Here is a 21,334-nt window from a genome sequence, read left to right as displayed (position 1 = left end):
CATTTGGAAAGTGTGGGATAACGTGGTTTTACTGTCAGTTCTACTTCAGAACTACGAAACTGCAAATTTCCATTGAAGAAACCCTGTGCTTACTGCAGAAAACAGCAAGCACATAAAAATATGCATGCTTATATGCAGCATTGCTGAGAGTAAGAATCAGATCCACAACAATTCCCTGCCAGGCAGTACTCTCTCATCCTGATACACATCTGTGAACAGAGCAAGCTCCTTCTTGCTCTGGTTTAGTCAGTTTTGCAATTCCAGGTCTCCAGCAGCCCAAACTCACCTGGAAATTATAGGGTTCATCACCACATTTTGAACCTTCTCAGGGCTGAGGTGCACAGCAATGCCTCTAACTAAATCACTGCCTCTCAGTAAATGCTCTAGCTGCAGGTAACAAAATATTCTGGGCAACATTTTTGACCCTCCTTCCAGAGAAACCTGTGGTTCTGTTTTCGAAACTTAAGTGGCTGTCAAATGAAGCAGTTAAAATGTCACTGCAGTGTTTTTGTTTGTTGCAGTAATTGGTATAGTTCAATGGTAGCTCAACAGTTCAGATCTCTAGATTCAAGTTATTCAGATTTTGCAAAGCCTGACCTGCTTTGGAGTTTCCCTTTGGACTTTGGTTTTTGTCCACTGGCTGGCAGCAAGAGGCAAGCAGGAGGTTGTACCATTTTCAGTCCCCAAGAGCGCATGGGCTACCTTTGATTCCTGATGTGGGTCTACTGCTGCCATTGTGTATTTTACGATAAACTGTTTACATAGCAGCCTTTTGTTACAGGTTTTAAATCTTCTCAGGCTGCCAGTTTGAGGCTGAGGCTGCCAGCTGGCAGACAGAGAGGTGCTTGTGCTCCAACTGTTGGAGGTAATTAACAGCCCGAACTGTCAGAAGGTGACAGCCGGCAGAAAGTTCCTGCCCTGGGGTCACAGCTGGATTCCGGCAACTTGCTCCTTGATTTACCAGTAAAACTAATAATGTAAGTAATATCGGTATTAAATTATAAAACAAGGGGGTCTGAGCCCGAGTTAGATTTTCTACCTCCAAATGAACTGGCAAAGAAAATTATCATTAATATAAAATTTGAAGCAAATAAGAAAGATTAAGTCACTTTCTTTGGGAAAAAAAAAATAACGGCCCACTAAAAATTGGGGGGACATAAATATTAGGACGATTGCAGACCATAATACTGTTCAGTTGACATTTACCTGAAATTTTAGAAAATTAAACTAAAATCTAGTATTAGTAATCTGGGCAATGATTACTGGCCACAAACTTTTAATTTAAGTACTATACTCAAAATGTCACATTAGATTTAAATTTGCAGCAAATAACTGGCTATGAATGGAAATGTAGAAAATGTTAATTTTGCTGAAATAAATACTTATTTCTTTTTAAAAATATATTGTTAATTTATCAGACATCGAGGCATGTGTTTAACTTCAATGTTAAGCAAGAGCATAAATACAATGGAGTCAACAAGTCATAAAGTGTTCCTTTTTTTTTTTTTTTTTTTTTTTTTTTTTTAACTGGAGAACAAAATATTAGTTATTGCTTCTTTCAATCCACAACAGAAAAAATACATACATACATGGACAGTCAAATGTTAAGATGCAAACAATGTTAGCATTTGTATGTCTCTGTCTTCTGAAATGTAAGTATCTGATACTTTAATACATGGGGAATGATACCTCCAATGCTTGGGATTAGAAATACTCTTTCTGTCTTGAGTTTCATCTCATAATATTAAACAGTGTAACTTTGATGCTCTGGTTACTCAGAATAGATAGATGTTCTGCTCTATATGTGTCCATAAATGAAATCATGACTCCGGACCTACAGGACTCTTCAGCAGAAGTAATTTGAAGAGTTCAGAAGTTTTGCTCTACATAATTTCTGACATTTTTCTCAAGGACCAAATGCCACAGAAATTACAATCTGATAACATGTTTTCCTAAATTTCTTCACTTAATCAGCTCTGATATGATGTGTCAGTGTTTTTCAGTTTTGAAGAACAGAGATGACAGAGCTCAAGAATGTCATAGCCATTCATTGCATTTTAAATAAGCTTTAAAAAGTTCTTAAGAAAATAAGACAAAACTAATTCGTATTTTAAAGATGAGAATTTTGAGAGTGATAAGATTTTTTTTTCCAGTGGGTGGAAGGAGAACAATGATATTTTTAACAATGTTTATTGGCCAAAAATCTATTCTTTTTGTAGTAAATTTTTCCTCACATTTTGTCTAGCCTGGTATGGTGAAAGAACTTTTCATACCAGTGGGTCTTTTATCTTTATGATATTCTACAGCTATCTTCATCTGCCATAAGGTGGTGTAAATTGGCTTCAGGGAACTATCATGATTGATGTTTGCTGAACATTTGGCCAAGATGTTAATTTGTATTGAACTGTCAGTTACAGGAAATTAAAATTCTTGATCTCTATTTTGGATCTTACAGTGGTTTATCCTGTGTTCCCAGGAAGCTTTAAGATATTGTTCTATATCCTTGAATGATAGCCAGCAAAGCAGCACAGTGATGTTTTCTTACAGTACCTTCACACACACACTTGACAACGAAGTTCCAATTGTGCTGTCCCTTTTGACCTAAACATTGATGTGTGAATAATGATGAATTAGGCTCTTCCTGTTTATGAAGTGCTTTGAAATGCAAGAAAAGTACAGCTGAAATAAATTTTCCTGGTTAAGTAGTAACTCTTTATCAAAAATATGTATACATTTCAGAAACCACCAGAAATGCTAACACACAGTGCATCAAGGAAATAGACCAAAAGAGAAGTTAAAGTATGGATTTACCTGGCTATTAAATATCTGTTTCTGTTGCTCTGGTGTCTTGTGTCTTTCACCATACAGATGGGAAGATACAACAACTCCCTCTTGGTTCAGGAGGTCTCTTTCCAGCCCGAAGTCAGGCCTTCATTAGAGTTCGCAGCCCTGAAACTGGCTGGTTCAGGGTACACACAGAAATCTTCTGGATGTGTGCTGGAGTTTAAGCAGATTCATATGTTCCATGAAAAACTATTGATTCTGAACACTCCAGTTTCTCCAAGGAGTGCTCTATACTTTTCTTTCTAACTTTTGGAAGGCAGGGGGACAAGGAAGGATTTTGTATTACACTGTTTCAGAAAGCATGTTTTGCTGTGGATCAGCCCTCAATTCTTAGTCTCATTGAAAGATCACTCTTGAAAGTTTTACTAGCATTTATAACCATGTTGTGTTTCAATATAATGTTTTTAAAGACCTGATTCCACACCCTTTTAACTTAATGGGAGATTTCTCACTGACAGCAACGGGAATGGGACATATCCCTAAGGGAATATAAACCAACCAAAAAAAAATTCTATTTAGGTTATGTTAGCTTATAAATAAGTTCTCAGCCAATGTAGTCATCCATTTTACAAAACTTTGAAAAAAACTTTTGGTCAATTTTACTTCCCTGCATTGTAACACAGCCTGTGCAGTACAGTTCAAGGAGAATAATTATGAGAAAAATGAAAGAAAGGTGAATGATTTGAAAATTAAAAATCTTAAAAAATAAAAAGTAAAAAAACTCTGCTGAAATTATAGTTGGAATGCCTGAATTGAATGCAACTTTCATTCAGCGGGGGAGCAAACTTCATACTGTGAACGTATTCTTCAGTCCACAAAGAAGTCTTAACAAAGAAATGTGGAGTGAAGAAACCTGCTATAGAATTAAGATTAATGCAATCCAAGAAACCAATCAATGGAAAAATGTAAAAGACTAAATAAAATAATAGGCAGGATAGTCAAATTGAATCACTTTATTCAACATAAAAACTGCTACAGAGCTGTAAAAAGAAAAAAGAAAAAAGAAATCTGTTTAAAAAATAATTTGAATTCTGAATTTAATCTTCCAATGTCTTTTGTTCTCTACAGGCTCCCTTTATTTGTTTCCAAACATCAATTTCTAAGATATACTAGTTCAAATTTTTGTTTTTCAAAAATATTCTGTTTGAATATCTCCCTGGCTGGAATTCATAGTCTCTGAAAATAAAAATGTTAGCAGTTCATTCTGTCACTAATTTAATGTTTCTTGTTTACTATCATCATTCACTTCCACTCCTCTTTTGCCCCCCATTCTCATTCACCGTTTGCTGAAGCAAAGTCACACATATCTGTGGGCAGCAGGTGTTGCATGATATAAATTAAGCCTGCAGAATATCAGATCCTTGATATGACTTAATAATACTGCATGCTGCAGTCATAATTCTACTTTTTTCAGAGCTACCCTGGAGCTGGCACAGCTGTCTGCAGAACTTGCCTTCACATTTGAGACTTTTCCAGTGCTTCTGAGCAGGTTGATGTCCTTGTAGCAGCTATATTTTCTAAGAAGCCTTCAGAAGACAAACAAAAAAACAAAAAAACAGAAGGCATTGTCACATGAGAGTCTAAAGTGGAAAAAGCTTTTCATAAACCAATATAACTTTTAAATGTACAGGATGATATGATTGATACCTAAAGCTATATGAAGAATGGAGAAGCACAGTGCAGATTTATGGTCATGGGAAAAGTTTCTGAAAGAAGAGGCAGAAAAAGTACACAGGAGGAGTTACTCTTATTTTTGACAAAGAGGGAAAAAAACAACTGAGAATGGGAAGATGTAAAGGAATTTTTGCAGCTTAAGAAAGTAAACACTCACTGTTTTAGTTCTGAGCTTTGTCTGTGAAGTTGTTTGGCTCTACTTTGAGGCTCAGCAATGACCTGACATATATTTGTTTTAGCATATACATAAAAAAATAACAATATGTAGGATTAAAAATTAGAAAGATGAAGACATGAGACAGTATCAGGCCCATGTAGTGATCAAATAGATCATAAGAAATTATTCTCTATATCTACATTATTAGTAGAGGACAACTAAACAATAATAAAGTCTGGTAGTCAAAAGGGTTGAAAAGTGAAGTAAATTGTTCAGTTCTCATGAAAGGTAGTTACCTGAGATTGCATAGATTCTATGATTAGCATTAACAATAGGGTAAAAACTCAACTGCCCTGAGATAAAAAGGACCTCACATAGGCTGTGCCTGAATGAAATCCAGTAGATATTTAGGGAAGTGGCAAAGTAATCCTAGAATTATTACAAATTAGAGAATCTGCGGACATCACAGTTCCGGAGCTCTGAAAAAATACAAATGTTGTGCTTACTCTCAGAAGAGAGAGAAATAAGGAATCCTAGAAGAGCTGGTCTGACTTCAAAACACTGAGAAATAAACAAGGCATCTATTTCCAAGCACTTAAAAGATTAACCAGTGATAAGTAATGGCCAAAAATAATGTAACTAGAATAAATATATCAAGCAAGCTAATTCTTTTGTATGACAGGAAGCAAGTCTCAGAAGTAGAGAAAGAGTAGTATATGTGCTGTGTATTTTTTCCATTAAAACAGTCAATACTGTTTTGCATACATGAGAACCTGATTGGAAAGAAAAATAAAGAAAAATAACTCTTTTGTCCAAATATAGTGCAAAGAGTGTAGTTATTGTAGTTATTTCATTAATGACTTAAGTGATACAAAAGGAAGTAAGTTTATTTAATTCTTATGTGATATAAAGCTGGGAGGAATGCAAGCATTTTGAAGGACATGATTAGAATTCAAAATAGGAATGACAAATGGAAGAAATAGACTATAATAAATAGAATGCAATTCTAGTTAGTGAATCAGATTCTCAAATACAGGATGAGAAATGACTTGCTTAGACAGTAGGTCTATAGAAAGGGATCTGGATGCAGGGATCAAGAGTCAAAACAGTGCCACAATTTTAATAAAGCAATTATAATAATGTAAAGTATAGCTATGAGAGTTATGTGTTGAACACATGATTTTGCAATTGCTCTATCAAGGACAAGGTCTAGCATGAAAAAAACAAATGATCAGAGCTTAACAAAATGCAAATTTGAAGGAACAAATATTGTATACTGTCGTACAAAGGAAAAAAATTTAGAGACACGATGTTCCTATATGAAAGGTCTCTGTATCTTCATGCCTATTTATAGGAAGGAAAACAAGTAATGGAGTCAATTTACAGCAAGGGTTTTTTGTTTGGAATTTTATTGCTATTCCCCCTCTGTAAGAGTAGATAATAGAATAGATTACGTGAGCAGGTTGTAGGATTTCCATTTCTGGAGTCTTTAGAGAATAGGCCAGGCCAACTTCTTTCAGGAATGTTTTAGTTATCATTTATTTTTAGGAATAGTTTGATGGCCAGACTATATGGCCTTTGAGGGTTTCATCTAGCTTCACTTTTTAGGAAAATGTGTCCATATTCTGAAGAGTTAAATATATATAGTAAATATTTTTCAGCTGAAATACACAATTTACCGTACAGTTTTCAAATCAGAACAGTCACAGGAATTCCTAATAGAATTGCAAGAACCATGTGAAAGTAAAATATGCACTGTCTTGTATTAGTAGAAAGAATTGCTGATCCAAAGACCTTGAACTCTGCACAGTGTGAAAATGCTAGCCAGAACAAATTTACAGGGACATATTCTAATCCCATCTCAGTCAGAAGCAAAACTCTCATGGATTTCAGGGGGACTAATAACTGGCTAGTGTCTTTTTAAGATCTCACATGACATAATGCAAAATATGCTGTATGTAGATAGTTATTAAACTCATGCAAGCAAATTTAATAATTCCACATTAATACCTTGTCAAATTGTCATTTAAGAGAATTCAGTACGGCCAGTTTAACCAAACTGGCTACTATTAGACAAGTAAATCTATCTGCAAAAAAAAATTACGAAGAAGTATGAAATCTGAATTCCCTATCGCCTGTTCCTTTACAAAATTGTATAAATGAGGAAATAGCACCAAAGACCTATTAGTAATAGTTATTTCCTAATTGCAGTGGGAAGCATCCTGCATGTTCAAATAAATATTGTTAACTCTGACCTCTTGGTTTGCCAGGACTGATAAGGCAATTGTTTGACCTATATGAAGCGTATACAGTATGCATGGACTGAAAGCAGCAGGAAAACAGGAAATAATAAATCAGAAATTAGAGCACTGATTGTTGTAGCTAATTACATCAGACTTCTGCTTAATTTCTCACTCTGTCATTCTAACCTGATTTTCTTGCCAACAGACTTTGCAAATTACTGGTGTCCCGTACATACAGCAAATAATAATCTTTAGTTACTATGATTGACAAATGAATGAGAAGGAGAACACAGTTTATTATGGAAGAACGAACTGTGACATGCACCAGATACCTGCTCAGATGCTTTTTTAATTCACTTACCTAGATATGCTGCATGATACATTTTGCCAGGACCACAAGTTTTGGCATCACAACAACTTAATAGAATATGTGGCATGGTTTGATAATGCTGGACAAAGAAAGAAAAATTAGGCTATTAGCAAAGGAGAAAAATCGTGTAGATTGATTCTCACAGCAGGGCAGATAAAGTGGTAACTAGAAAATTTAAATCAATTCTGAAAAAAATCTGTCTAAATTAGGCAGATTAATCAGCATGTTATTTAATCTTGATGTTATTGTCTTCATGTTGTGCATGAGATTAACGTGGTACCCTTATTCTCTCTTTTAGCATCACCCCACTTTCAAACTATACTGTTTGTCCTGTTTCATCACTGCCATCTACATCTTCAGCTGACATAAATTAGCACTGTTTCCTTGAAGTCAGTGGAGCCATACTGGACATTTTGCCATAGCTGGGGATGTTTGGTAGAACATAAACAGTTAATTTTTGAGCATTTAAATTCCACTTCCCAGTTTGATGATTTAGTCCTTGTGATCCAAGTAAAATTTATTAGCACTGCTGTTAATACATTGCCTTTCTGTATGGTGCATGCTTTTCTTTATACCAGAAGGTTGCTGACTTTGTTTTGAAAGGTCAGGCCACAGTCTGACACTTATATGTAGCTGGTGATGCAGTGAGATTTCACTTTCCTTGTCTGTTACAATCCCATCAGCACTAAGTCAAGGCTAGCAGAGCCAATCAGGCACACTGGAGTAACAATGGAAGAATAGATATTATATCATCACTGTCTTTGCCACGCAGCACCTTGTAGATTATATATTCTGAAACTTCCCATATGATTAAAAATAAAAAACCATCTGGGAAAAAAAGAAAAAGAAAACCCTTCATCCCAACATAATGTTTATTTTGAAAATTACAAAATACATTTTCCACAACTACTCTCAGGACTTCTTGTCCTTCTTCTTTATTGTTGTTGTTTTGTTTTTGTTTTTTTTTTTATGGATTTTTTTTTCAGTATGTAACTTTGTGAGGGCTAAACCTGAAAAATCATCCTATAATCCAGCTTGCTGAAGTTTTGGGCAACACATTTTCAGAGGTCTTCCATTCTTTCCCTGGAGGGCAACCATGTAACCTCAATGATCTGCTGCAGTGAAAGCAGTCTATATTGATCTACAGTGCAGATAATGTTGTAGAACTCATTTCTTTTCTTCTCTGCTTAAGAATCCTATAAATCTCCTTTCTCCAAAATTTCCTGTATTACAGCAATAGTCATGTAGTGCTGTCTCTAGGATTCAGTATCAGGATCATTATAAATTAATTATTATGTACCACATTAAGAACATTCCATACACAGCTACAGTTTAAATATTGAAGTTGCTTCTGGAATTATATTAAATTTTAATACTTTACAATCCTCAAATCTTTATTCTTCTACAGTATAACACATTTGTTTAGAGTTTTCTGGATATTCTCTAGTGTAATTAAGAGTTTACTCAAATTATCTTGTTGAAACTACTTCATTTTCTTTGTCCTTCTGATTCACCTCTAGTTTTTGTATTGATAGGCTGATGATCAGATTACTTAAACTGAAATCAAAACCCAAGCTTTTGTCAGCTACACTGACAGAGAATATGTATGAAAAAAAAGAGATAAAGCTTACTACTTACCAAGCTTTAGGCATTGCTGGCATGAGTTTTACTTTAGCTATAACGATAAGGGAACTGTCTACTTGCTGCAGGAAGACAGTTGCCTTATCACTACAGATAAAGCAGTAACACTACACCACAGCACAGATTGCTTTTGGCTGATGCAGGCCACATTAAAACACTGCATTTTTGAGGGAGTCCACTCAGAACACCGAGGTACCCACTAATCTTTCAGCAATGAAGCCCCAAGTCAGGCGTCTATTATGGCTAGTCCTATAACCTTAGGAGATACTAACAGTGTAGAAAAAGCTCTGTAAAAATTCCAGCTACTTTTTGATTTCCTTCACGTTATCTCTTGGAATTCCTGGACTTGTTCTGGAGGCAGCCAGTTCATCCATCTCCATATAGAAGACAAGTGTATTCTTGTTTGCAGCATTGTTATCAAAGGCTAAGGCAAGGATAAAACAAACAAACAAACCCTAATCCAAAGTATTTTAACTACAGCATTAGAACTAGGCAACCCACTGATTACTGCTCCTTATGCATGGCAGATAATGGGACTATCAGTGTATTTGCAGTGTATTCTTAAAACTACTTGGTAGAAGCAGGCTTTGATTTTGTAAATGGATAGTTCCACAATGCTTTCTGTTCAGTTCTGCTGTTTTCTGCTTAAATACAGCACAATTCTATTTAACACTTTAGCAACAAAGGAAGACATCCTGTGAACAGTATCTTCAGAAAATATAAAGCCTTCTGGTAATGAACTATCTCTGCATAAAGTAGTCTAAGAGGGAAATATAATATAATATAATGGAAAGGCTTTTAAACTATGCAGAAGTACAGACCTATCACACATATATAGTTATCTTTCCCTAAAATAAAATAATCCTGCAAAATACAGCATGGATCCACTTCCTTTTTGCATTAGAGAAAACTCCCTAGCAAAAATTTCATTTTCAAAACTGACTTAGTAGTTTCTGAGACACATTTTGTTATTCAAAAAATAAATATAAACTGTGTAATTCATGCTCCTGCTGCATTTTTGTCTTTGCTGTATCTTAACTTCCACCTGTTTGTCTGCTACTATATATTTTGACCTTTAACACTAGCACACAAAAGTCTGAAACCTGCCCCTCTGCTTCAGACTCTATACAGAAGTCCTATGACTAGACCACCCTTTCACAGGTAAGAAAAGCCATTGAACCCTGTGAATTTTCACAGTGGATAAGCCTAAATTAATTTGATACAGCTGTTTGCATAACACTGTGCATGGCAACATTCAATGTCCCCTAGCTGTTTCTCCTGTGGTGGTCCAGTCTTAGTACTCTCTGGACTCTAATCTAAAACATGTAAGAGTACCAGCTGGTGCAGGACTTTGTAGACAGCTTTTGTTATGCCGTTTGTGTCACTTTGATGTATTCTTTTGCTTTGCATATGAATACATGCAGAAGCAGGAAGAAACTATGAAGAGCCACGTGCTGGAATTAGGTCAGAAATTATTCTCTTCTTCAATTTTACACAAACAAATCCTTTATTTTTTACTACACAAACTAAAGAAAATGTCATTATCAAAAGAGTAAAAATTTAGAGGCAAATTTTCGCTCTTCTGCACCTATGCAAACTCTGCTAAAGTCAGTGAAGTTGAATAGATGTAAAAGAGGCCAGAATCTGTCCCCTCGGTCTTTATTTGAATGTTGCACCTTTAGGCTAGTTTATACCTTATTTTAGACAAGTAAGCAGATGAACATCAATACTTAAGTAAATGAATGCTAAAATGGCGTGCGTGTCTATGAGAAACCTAAGTTATTGTATCAAGAGCTGGTCAGAATTTCATTTCATTATTTCAGTTCATTTTACTTGACTAAAATATTGAGAAGAACAAAATATGTCGCTAATGGGTCAAAATGTGAACTGCCCCACATACCCTAAAACTGTGTGCTTGAAAAACATAACCTTTCTAAAATTGATCAGGGTTAAAGTAGCCAAGAGTGGAGTGTGAGTAGGAGCTCTCACACGCCTAGCCCTTTGGAGGCACAATAATATACTGGAAAGATCAAGAGATGCAACACTGTGGATATTAAAACTTTTCAGAAAGGCAAGAGGAATCTTCAAGGTCTGATTATCCTCTCACTACACTACAGATTAACAGTTAACAGAATTGGACTTGTTTTAAACATGTATGACTGAATGAAGCCCTGAATAATGGGATAGTTGCCATATCACAGACTTTTCTTTTTTTTTTTTTTTTGTACCAATAATCCATTGAAAATCCAGGATACATGTGATACATCTGGAAAATAACTTTACAAGTGAAATGAGAATCAGGCCATGCTTGAAAATTGAAATTAGACATAAACTGAAGGAAGAAAAAATATGTTTTGAATTGTCTAAAGCTGAGCTTAGCACATATATTAGACATGCATCTAAAAGGCTGTTTATATCCATTGACAAAGTAAGGTAGCCATCTATACTCATACTTGTCTCAGGACTGTTAGTGAAGATGTAATACATTTCAAAAAGATGCAATTTTTGAGCTAAGCTTAACATCATACCAATACAAATATAAATAGTATAGATCAAAATAATTCAAAACCATGAACAGAACTATCTCAGTTGTCACAAACTTAAGCCAGGAGACTGTCAGTGACAGTACTTACCACTGATTTTAAAAACAAAGCTAGTAACACAGGAGTAGGTAACATTTCAGTCAGATCAACTGATGATAAAAGCTGCATTTGCTTCTAGCCTGTTACACATTTTTTAATTCATTAAATCAAATGTATAAAGCTATCTACAAGCAATTGCAAGAGCCAAGCAGTCCAAATGGATCTAAGGTACTTCACAGATCAGCCACTGACATCACAGATTTCTTTAGTCCTGTTTTTATGCCTTTCAGAGAGTCCTTTTTTCCATGCCATATTGCATTAATAAATTAATAAGCTTACCTAAATATTCCAGAGTTTATTCTAATTCAACCTATAGTAAACAAAAAAGCAACCTTTTCTACCTGGTCTGAAATTATTCCCTGGAAAAATTTGTATTCCAAATTTATACCATCCCTTAAGTGAGATGCCTCATTCTGTCCTCAAGATAAGATTCCAGGCATTGCTCAGATACTTGGGTATAATTTATTGTAGCCAAACAAAAGTCAGATCTAAATCCTTTTGGACCATGATGCCACAAACTAGCAGTTCAAAGTTCAAAGAGGGAGGCCGACACACATGCAATTCGGTTATCACTGTTGGGATAACTGTAACCCTTGCTGTGCTTTTTAGAGCTCCTGGGATCCTCAAGATTGTGAAATGCAAAAAAAAAAAAAAGTATTCTTCTCAACACTACCTACATTTTCATTACATAAATCACAGCAGTTGTAGTAAAATACATTCAGTGAATGATTTCCTGCCACTAAGGAAAAAAAAATCCAAGATCTTGTTTCCTGATGACTACAAACTTCTCTTGACAAACCTCCAGTGCCAAATGTGGTTTCCATTTACTGTTTTGGGATTTATTTGTCTATGCCAAAGTTCAGGTGTGCCAGCTCTTTGTAATAAGCCATTTGGATGAAAGCTTGGCTAGCTCAAAGGATTCTGATGTATTTTATTGCTGCCTTTTAAGATTATTGTTCAGAAATACCAACTCTAATTTTGAAATCAATTAGCCATGCAGTCTGATGAGGTGTTGGCCCAGCTCAGGTTCACACCCGCTGTCCACAGATTATTGTTAAGTTGAGTCAGGTCCTTAGTGCTGCTCTGCATTGCAGGCATCTGGTGTACACATGTTTGATGTCCTCACAAAATGACGCTGATGGCTTAAATGGTGAGGCTCTAATGAAGAAAGCCTAGCAAGTTTGCTGCTGTTTGCCAGCAAAACATGACTTTTACAGGGCTGTGTAAAAGTCCTTTTCCCCCTTGTTTAACTCTTCCATGTCAAGAGAATGTAAATCTTCCCCTGAGAGAGAGGAGATTCAGTAATGGTGATGGGAATGGGACCTGAGGATCCACTACCAGCATGCAAAATGAGAATCCCTCTGAGCTCCTGCACCTCCCCAACACCTGCGTGGCATGTACAATGCAATGCCCAAAAGTGTTTCTTCCAAGGGAAGGGCATCTGTTTACATCAGCCAATGACTCCTTGCAGGGTGAGGATGCCAGCCCCTTCAGCTGTGCAACACTGCTGATGGCAAAGCCAAAGACAGAGGTACTAAAACTCCTCTGGGGAGAGGGAAGTTAATAAAACCATCCAAAATGGTTTGCATTGGTTTTAACATTACAAAAATGTCTCATGTTGAGCCAAAAAATGAATCAGTTTACAAGGTTATTTTCCATTACATCTTTACAAGCTATGAAGTTTTTACACAGGTCTTCCCATTTAGTGCATAAGAGCTAAGAATAAAACCTGAGATATAAATAAAAACTATTAGTAAATAAATAAGAAATCACCTCTGATTGCATCCTTTAAAGTGTACAGGGGAGTTAAGTATTTAATCCCTTAAATTAAGGTTCCTTTTTCCTTCTTTTAATAATAAAAAAAGTATTTCATCAAATCTATCAGGATAAGCAACTGAGTATCAGCAATATCAGTTATACCAGAGGAAAAGTAATAGCATGCGTGCGCAATGAGTTACTTGTATCCATAGTAATGCTAGTCTATCTCAAATGATAGATGTTAAACTACCAGGCTAATAATCTCAAAAGAATTTACAAGTATTGCATTGTGGCTTCAGAGCCAAAGCCATTTATCAAACTCAGCCCTCCATTCAACCCATCTGCAACATTTTGGAGAATGTTAAGCTCACAAGGCCTGAAGTTGGTCCAACTTCCTCTTTTTCAAAGCCAAAACTATTTTAGTTTTGCTTACATTAACTATCATGGTCATTGTAAGTAGAACCACCATCCTCTATGCTAAGTAGAATAATAGAGATAAATATTATTAATTAATCTTATTCAAACCTATGTTTTGAAAATGTAGTTTTTATTTGGGTGCAGAGATGAACATAGAAGTTCAGAAAGTGAAAAGTATTTGAATACTTTGCCTCACTGTTGTCATTACCTGGAGGTCCAAAATGAGTTTTGTCTTCACATTATAAATCAGGATCATAATTAGAGAGTGACTGCAATCTTACATTTCTGATTATTTTTCCTGTTTAAATACTTCACCAGCCTCATGTAGTTTTGTACTGATGTAGCTTGTACTTTAGATCATCTGAACAACAGCAATTTATAACTTCTAAAAGCAAACATATTTTCAATATTCTCCCAGACATAGATCTTTTGTGATTGTATAGATACCACACTCCTACCATAGAAGGAGATACTCTGTGAAGCTATGCATTTTTACATTCATTCCTGCACTTGAATACTTGAAACATGCTGGTGGCTTCACATTATACAGTGGTAAATAATTGAGCAGTGCATTATATGCATTTCCTTCATATTTTTTTATTTTTAACTTGGCAGGTTACTCCTTCAAAGATCAGATTTCATTCGAGGAAAACTTTCAGGGTTTGAAGAGACTAAGTATCAATCATCTGCTTCAATTTTGCCTCTTAAAAGGAAAATTTCTCTCTATGAAGCACAGATTTTGCCATGTAGAACATCAATATTAAACACAGAGGAATTCAGGTCCTTCCTTTCACTCTATCCTCCTAAAAAGATTGCTAAAATGTGTGTATGTGAGAAGAAAGAAATGGGGAAAAGGAAGGAAGCCCCAGGAGAGTAAGAGGAAGACATTCACTACTTGACAATTCAGGGGAACAGAGTAAAAAAAGTCACTCATAACTGATGGGAATTTTCCCTTCCTTACCTCCCTGACAGCTAAACCCATCAAATGCAATCCACGATCCTGGCAGTATAAGAGCCAGTCTGAGTCAGGCCAAAAGTCTGTATGGCCAATACAATATTTATACCATACCTTTAATCATCTCTATCAGTCTTCTGTTCTGCTTTAAAATTGCGGTGATGGGATGAACAAACTCTGCACACCAGATTCCCTTTTTAACATGAATCTTGACATTCTGGAAAGCAGAACTTGCAGATCAAAAGTTTGAGAAATCTTGCCTGCACACCAGCCAGATCTGGCATTTCTCTATACTGTAAACAAATGCCCTTTCTTTAGCATCCTGTAAGGTTGCTATCATTAAATTGTATTAGGGAAGTTATATTATCTAAAGTCCCACAAAATTAGAGGTTACTGAAAGGAAAAATGAAGTTCTGTCAAAATTCCTTTATTTTTTAAAATTATTTATAATTTGTTTTAGTTGGGGCCAAAAAGAAAGATATGCTAGTGGAATCAGTTGGGTTACTCTTGTGTCAACACCAGAAGAGTTTAGTCAGTTTTTCCAGTTTCTGCTAGGTCTATCAAATATTGACCCTCTAAATTAAATTTATTAAGAGGCTTTAGTATTTTACTGAGCTCATATCCTATTCAATAACAGTGAGTTTATGTTTCACTTAAATCCAGTTATTTTCAGTTAGGAAAACAGGGGTTCAGATAATTGATAACACCAACATAAATGGCAGACGTTAATTGTCTTATTATAACATTAGTGCTAGAACAAAATGCTATGATATTGCCTTATAGATTTTAACCAATTACATAGGATTCAAGGGCAAATTTTGGTAAAAATGCATAAAATCCATTTTAATATTTCCTCAAAGTCATACTTTAAAAATTTGACAGCTAAAAACTATATTTCCTCTCCAAAACATACCAGAAAGTTCATCAGCCGAATAACTCTTTCGTTAGTTACTTTTTGGCTCATTTGTATTTGAAGCCCGGGTCCATGAGCTCTGAAATTCGTATGTTGCTTTAAAAGTAATGTTTCCTATTTATTTCTGCCTGGACAGCTACCTGTGCGACCTGGTTGGCAGGGGGGTTGGACTCAATGATCTCTGGAGGTCCCTTCCAACCCCTATGATTCTGTGATTCTGTGATTTCCACAAAAACTACAACAGACACAAAGAGCAAAATAACATTATCTAATAGAGCAAATTCTCAGCTACAAAACACTATTTTTCGGCAATCACACTAATAACTGTGCATTTTCCAGCAAAGAACAAGAGCCTGTGTGCCATGCTTGTAACAATCTGCACCAGTGCAGGTGACCCACCTTTTCACAACAGCTGTGACAGTGTCGTTGCTAAGAAAATATTGCCCAGGGAGTCCATCTTTCATTGGCTCAAAAAGGACATCAGAAGTTGCCAAGTCTGGACTGTGGATGTGGTATGACAGTCCAGCCAAGATTGATAGTGTGCTCCACAGACTTAAAATTGGTGTGGGGCCTGGTGCTCCTTTCCTATCCCAGAAGACAGTGCACATCACTTTACCTGTTGAACTTCTTTGGTGGGGAATTCGCTGTCACCACTCCATGGACTGGAAAGGTTCACCCTACACTGCTATACCACCAACATGCACCTCTGATATCATGGTCCAATATGATAAAATAGGAGGCATTACTTTTGGAGTAGCCTCATATAAAATGCACTGTACATATACTGGTGTATATGAATTTCAATGTAAGCATTTCAAAGTACTTCAGTGCATTTCAGAGGGAAAAGCTGTAATTCATTTTATTAAAAGTTCTTTTTTTTAAAATGAAAAAAAAATTCCTTTGTAGTGAGTAGTTAACTAACTTTATATTTCACAATAGGATTTTCATTAGGAAATACAAGTTCTGACTGCCTTACCTATTCCTATCTACCAGCTGTTGATATTTGAATGGAAATACACTGGGGAGATTGAAGCCAATCTTTCTAACAGTTCTCCCCATTCAAAGTGCTAGGTCCAGAGCATAGGAGATAAGGTGACTAAAGTAACTCTTTCGTTCTGTTCACTCTGCCAGTCTGTAAAATGAGTCTGACATTAGGGCTAGATCTCAAATGAATCCTACTCTTGGTCACATAAATCTTCTTGTGTTGCATTTTATTTTGCTGTTTTGTTTGATTTCTTTTCCCCTGGCAGTGCTCCTTGAGCATGCTAACATCTGTCTGACTTTTTTTGTCTACATTCTTATTCATTCCCTACTTTAACCAGAAATGTCTCAGTCTCTATTAGCCAGTTTTGATTTCTCAGAAAGCCTCTTGTCACTTTCCAATGAGTATCTATTTAGTAGGAAAAGCCACAATTTCAATATTATTTCATTGATTTGAGATTTCTCTGTTGTTGTTTTTGTAACACCTAATGAACTGAACTTCACAAATGCCATCAGTAAGAATTGTGAAGTCTTCCTGACACATTCTTGTTACTGTCTTTCATAATGGCTGCTACTATCTGTGCTTTTGTGTTCCTAACTATAACACAGGAGAGGATAGTAAAAAGTTTAATCTTCAAACTACAACTTATTTCTTGGATTTCAGAACTGCCTTGCAAATTACTAATAGGATTTTTCCAAAATTCAACCTGACTTAAGTTTGTTCAGGTACTCAGAATTTGTGTGGCCCAAGAAGTGGATTACTTCTGGTTGAGCAGAAAAGGATAAATACCAGGCAGTAAGCATTACAAGGAGAAAAGCGTGTGAAAAATTAAAATGAGAATTTATTTACGACACATCCTATATAATCTTGACCTTGTTCACGTTGTAACCATTTCCAACCCCCCAATGGCGTCAACCTATACAAAGCTGAGCCTCATAAAAATAGAAAATGTGAAGGTTATGTGGCAATACACTGACAAGTTTTAATACCACCTCTTTCATAACAAATGGACAACATAGGTGCAGAACTGCTGCTACTGGTGTGTGCTTATAAAAATGAGAGAAAAAAGGCAAAATCCTATAGGTATGGAACACAGGTCATGACACACACATTGAAAAGTCATGACCTTCAATATTAAGGCAACAATTCTGTCCTTAACTCTCTCTATGTTAAAAATAACAGCAACTAGAGTTAAGAACTCTGCATCACCATAAATAGTCCTTGAATTTTGTTGCTTTGCTCCATCCTTAATGTTACTCAAATGCTGTTTTGTTGTGCCTTTAATACAATAAAGGACTAATTCCTAAGAAATCAAGGATATAAGTCACATAAATGAAAACTTGTAAATTATGTCAGTAATCCATAACTCATACAGCTGATTTGGAAACCAGAGCCTTATGGTTCAGAAAGAAGTAATTGCTTTATTAACTCCCATTTATCAGTATAAAATTGGCTAATTTAACTGACTGACTGATTTATATATTGATACTTTAAATTTAGCTCAACATCCTAATTTAATAAAGGGATCACATATGGATGTTTAAAAATATATTACTTTCTAGTTGGTTGATACTCTAAGCATGCCCTTATTAAGACAGATTATCTCCTTTCCCTTGTTCTTTTAAGAGAAGGACAAAACAAATTATATATCTCATTCATTCTATCTGACAGAAAGGCCATGTTTCCATATAACCCCCTCTCTAGTAATATATTGAATGCATGGCTAACCACATCATTCATTCTCTTTTTAACATCCATGATGTCATAATCTTTTGCAGCAGGAGGGGTGTATTCCTGCCTGCAGACTTTGGGAAATCACCACAGGGAGTCAGACTACTGAAGCACAGTCAAGCAATAAATCTACCAGGTATGCTTAAAACAAAAGTTTGAAAGAAGACTATGGATTTATACAAGAGTGTTCTTGTGTATTTCTACCTGACCATAAACTACATGTTAAGAAGAGGAAATTCTCAGTAACTTTCTTTAAACTGTAAAACTGTGGGGTGAGTTGAGGGAAATGCTACTTGCTTTAATTAAAAATGATTGATACTGCCAAACATGATAATACACTCCTCAAGGAAGAGACACAAGCTATGATTCTAATGAGCACATTTTTAGACATTAATATTAAACCACAGACAGTTGCAACAATCAGAAGTCTATGTAAATCAGAATCTATGTAAACAGGATTATAGATAGGATGTGATGTACAACCATAAGTGTATAACGCAAATCCTGAAAGTAAAATTAGGAACATTCAGTTTCTTTTTCTTTCAACACTAGCACTCCTGTGAAAGGTGGCATTAGCAAGATGAGGCTGTGTGTAAAGTAAGGTAGATAACTCAGTGCCAGTTTACAGTCTGAGCATTTCAGTTTTTTTTATCCATAACAATTAAGACAATTACACAGACAACTGCAGATTTCACTACGAATACCAGGGCTGGAGAGTTAATTAATGTGGGATTTTGATATAGAATCATCCAAATTTCAAAGAATTACAAGAAGTCTACTATCACGTAACAATTTATATTAAATTATGGCCCAAAATGTACCATCCGTATTTCATGTTTATATTCCACAGGATTCCCCCCCGCCCCTCCGACACACACACACACACACACACACACACACAGAATATCTTTTAAAAATGGCAGTATTTGATTAGGACATCAAAATTTGTTTCTCAACCATTCATTCTAGAGATTTCAGCTTGAAATGCTTCCTGATTCCAAGGCTGATCAGAAAATTCATTTTCGGAAGCTGAGCCAATTTCTAAAAGAAATCTTTTGATTGATTTTGGAGCCTTTGTTTCTAAATGCAAGCCAAAGTACATGATTTTGGTATTTAGAAATTATTAAAGTGCTGTTCTGAAACACTGAATACCTACCCAAATTTAACACATCACAGGATTTACTCAGGGATTTTTTTTCAGTTTTACATGTCTGCATCTACTGGGCTTTACTTCTGCTGAAGCTGGAGTTAGCCAGTCAGCTATATGCAAGAATTAAGCTTTCAGTCTTTTTCATTTCATGACTACAGAGCCATCTGATTAGGCTGAGACCAAAAGGGCATCTTAGAATACTAAAAGTAAAACTGTCTTCTGAGTTTAAAATCCATATGCACTCCATACCACTCCTTAGTCTTTGCATCCCCATAACAATAAAATCATATGATGTGGCTGAATTCATTATCTATTATATTACCTTACTCTTCCTCATTCACCCTCTCCATTTTATACTGAATTTATTCTTTTCAGCCATATGGTACACACACATTTCCCTTAACATATGCTGTACATCCTTGTTTGGTGAATGTGAAAAATAAATGTCTGATTAGAAACAGAAAGCCACTAATGAAACAAAGTGGTCATTATTCCTTATAAAATAATCACTGAAATGGATTTTCCTAGTACTCTTCTTGAAGGGGTATTTCCTCAGTAACCCTAGAATTATTGCTGAGATGGATTGGTAATTGAGAAACCTGAAAAATATTCAAAAGGCTTAATGGTCTAGAAAGATGTTGAAGTTTGGACTTCTGTTCTGAAAACAGCACAAAATGCTTCAGATAAGTCTGTAGCTTACCAGAAATTACCTTTCTTTCTCTTTGTAACAACTTCTGCTGTCTTCAGATACAAATTCACAGGGAAAGTAGAGAGCAGTTCAACCAGAGGTAAATTTGCAACAGGACTGACTTCAGATGGTATCGAAGCTTTGCAAGAAAAATAAAACAGTTCTGTCCGATCACATCTCATCAGCAAATGTCTCACTTACATTCAAGTGTTCTGCAATTCAAAGTTGGTTCTGCAGTCTCACAGCATGGAGTCATCTTGTATTTATCAGGAGTGAACTACTGCCAGCAGCTGAAAGGTTTGTGGTTTTAGTGAGCGTACTTCAATGTTGCCCATCATGTATTCACTCTCAGGGTGGTGCACATTTTTCTCCCTTCCCTTGAAATAACTGTTTCAGGTCAAATCAAAAGACTTTGCATCAAAGCTGATTTCTTGCATTATAATTTACAGTAAATAGATTTTTAAAAACAAAGCATATTTAAGTTTAAAAATACAAACAAACAGAATTTGAATTGAGATTATCAAATGTTTGTTTTTATTTAAGAATATTTTTTCAAAAAAATACATTTTCTTAGATGAAAAAAAAAAGAAAAAAGCATCATTGTAGGGTTTTTTTAGAAAACAATCAAGTCTGCTAGTAATAGGATATTGGCAAATGCTGATTTTTCATGTTGCTATTGTTTTAAAGCACAATGTTTTCCTCTATTTCTCTTAAAAACAAACAAACAAACAAACAAATAAAACCTCTGGAAATTTACTTGATCCATGAAGATATTCCAGTTGTAATAAGTCATTCTGTTTCAGAAGTGAGACGCAATGTTCCTACAGTTAGCAACAAACCTGTCAGGGCTCTTCAGAACATTATTTTTACTGTATTCACTCAATACAGCTATAACCTTGTGAAACTCGAGAACAACCTTTTTAAAATGAATTATAGCCATTGGCCCAATGAATCCATTGCTCTGTAAAGCAAAACACAGACAGTTATTTTCACTTGCTTTACAGTGTCCTTCAACCTATTTCAAATGGTGAGACATATTTTCTCTCTGATCTTGCTGAATCCAGAATGGAAGAAAATTTGGGGGAAAAAATCTCAGAGAAGACATCTGTATGTTAAAATGTTGTTCAAACAGATATTGTTTCAGAGAGAAGTGTTTTCAGAGACACTGC

At 35.5% G+C, this 21,334-nt stretch overlaps 1 long non-coding RNA gene across 1 annotated transcript; it reads left to right on the top strand.

Annotated features, from left to right (window-relative positions):
• The first annotated feature begins 830 nt into the window (after positions 1-830).
• On the top strand, positions 831-20,341 carry LOC122180505. The gene is made up of 3 exons (XR_006179116.1): positions 831-977; positions 18,375-18,463; positions 20,225-20,341. It is a non-coding gene; the product is annotated as an uncharacterized LOC122180505 (long non-coding RNA).
• The last annotated feature ends 993 nt before the right edge of the window (positions 20,342-21,334 follow it).

Source organism: Lagopus leucura, unplaced genomic scaffold, assembly GCF_019238085.1.
Source record: "Lagopus leucura isolate 7727_CA_CO unplaced genomic scaffold, USGS_WTPT01 Super-Scaffold_100004, whole genome shotgun sequence".
Classification (NCBI taxonomy): Eukaryota; Metazoa; Chordata; class Aves; order Galliformes; family Phasianidae; genus Lagopus; species Lagopus leucura.
Note: the sequence above shows the minus strand (reverse complement) of the source record. Positions and strands in the feature narration are given on the sequence as shown.